This window comes from Struthio camelus, chromosome 11 (genome assembly GCF_040807025.1).
Source record: "Struthio camelus isolate bStrCam1 chromosome 11, bStrCam1.hap1, whole genome shotgun sequence".
NCBI classification, from domain to species: domain Eukaryota; kingdom Metazoa; phylum Chordata; class Aves; order Struthioniformes; family Struthionidae; genus Struthio; species Struthio camelus.
Genome location: NC_090952.1, coordinates 23,546,752 through 23,548,619, shown reverse-complemented (window position 1 = coordinate 23,548,619; position 1,868 = coordinate 23,546,752).

Here is a 1,868-nt window from a genome sequence, read left to right as displayed (position 1 = left end):
TGTTTTCTCCAATAGCCGATACTCGCTGAACATCCACTAACAAGGTTAAAAATCAGTACCAAAGAGAAAGGAAAGGCTGTTCTGAAGACATGCAGTGTAAATAGTTTCTGGAACTCAATGAAAACTTATTAACAAAGTACAAAATAACAAGCTTGCAAATCTTCTGTAATGACAGGGGTGTTAATCTTCTATGGATAACGATGTAAAATGGCAGCAGATTAAATATTAAAATGTTTAAGTATTTGAGTCTCTCACCATGGTGTAATGCAGGTTGGCTGAACACTACTGCATAATGACCACTTCATGAATAAAAGTATTATTGTTGTTTCTTACTGTGTTTTGGGAAGGATCTACAATCTCCTGGAATCTGGTTCTTGCCTCACATTTTTCTTTCTATTTAGTTATCGCAACAATTACATTTAATAGTTTTTAGTTTTGATTTCAAAAAAAAAATATACAAATGTTTTAGCCACAGTAAAAGTGCTTAATCAGTTTGATTTATTCTTATACAAGGAAGACGTTCTTACTGCAGATGCAGCGTTGCTCTTAACAATGAGCACAATGTCAGTATTTTAAAAATCACCACTACTCTGCAGAGAAAACATATCACATAAAGCACTTTTGCTGACATTGTCTGCAATAGTTTTTCTCAATGCAGAAGTTATTGCTGACATGATTCATGCATCTTCACTGTCAGAATCATGCTGTGTGTAACATACGCACATGTATATAGCGTGTATCTCCTAAGTAGTAGTGTATGCCTACAGCTCAGATAACTCTTACTGTTGACTTTTTTTTTTTTTTTAACTTGTATCAGTTCAAAGTGACAGCCCATTTTCTGTAAGTGTTTTGAATGATTTTACTGCTGCAGCTATCAAGAGAGAAGAGTCCTGAGAGTTCTCTGGGCTGACAGCAAAGGGATGGATGTCGCCACACAACTCTTCCTTCACCCCACCTTTCCTAAGGATCCTCTGAGAGCAGGATATGTGTAGGCATGAACCTAACTGGGAAGCTAGGATCAAAATGATGCTTAGCTCTCCCTGCTATATAGTATTGGTAAGAGGTAGGGAAAAGGCATATGATTAGAGTTATTGTGGAAGCAGCCAGTGCAGTGACAATTTTCTGTTTCAGTTGAGACTGTTTTTAATATGGAGCATCCCACGGGGATTTGTTCAGGTCGCTGAGGCTTGTCTGTACCTCAGCTTCTTTCCACGCTCGCCTCACTTACCTCCCGTTGTCCTGCTCAGTTCTCTCATTTCAGTCCTACTCTTTCTTAGGAAAGTGCTCTAGCCTAGCCAACAACCCTCCCTCCTTTCCCAAACGCAATTATTGGCCAATTACTGGTTAATGCGCTTTCCCACCTCATCCCTAAGCCTTCTGGCTGAGGCCTTGCTCTGCTGCCTCAGCACAACGCTTAGCCCAGCCAGGCCATTCTTTGGTGGCCCAAAGTCCTCCCGTAGGGGCTCTGACCAAGAAGCCGCAGCTGGCCAGTGTGGGCTCGCAGCTGGGCGGCCAGGGGAACCGTAACTCCTCCCGCTCCCTCCCCAGGAGCCGGGCCGAGCCGGCAAGCGGCCCGCGGCCGCCTCTGAGGCAGCGCCGGCTGCCGTCGAGCCCACCGCCCCATGGCGGTCTCTGAGCGCCGGAGAGCCGCGCGCATGCGCCAGCCCTCCTCAGCGCGCCGCCGCCGCTCCATGAGACTGCGCCGGCGCCTCGCCGCGCGCCTGGGGCTCTGCGCAGCCTCAGCGCCCCCCGCCCCCCGCCGTCCAACGGCTGCGGGAGAGTGCTGCGCACGCGCAGAATCGCCCCGCTCCGCCTTCTTCCGTTTCCCCGCTCCCCTCGCCTCACGGCCTCGCGGAAAAAAAAGGGAG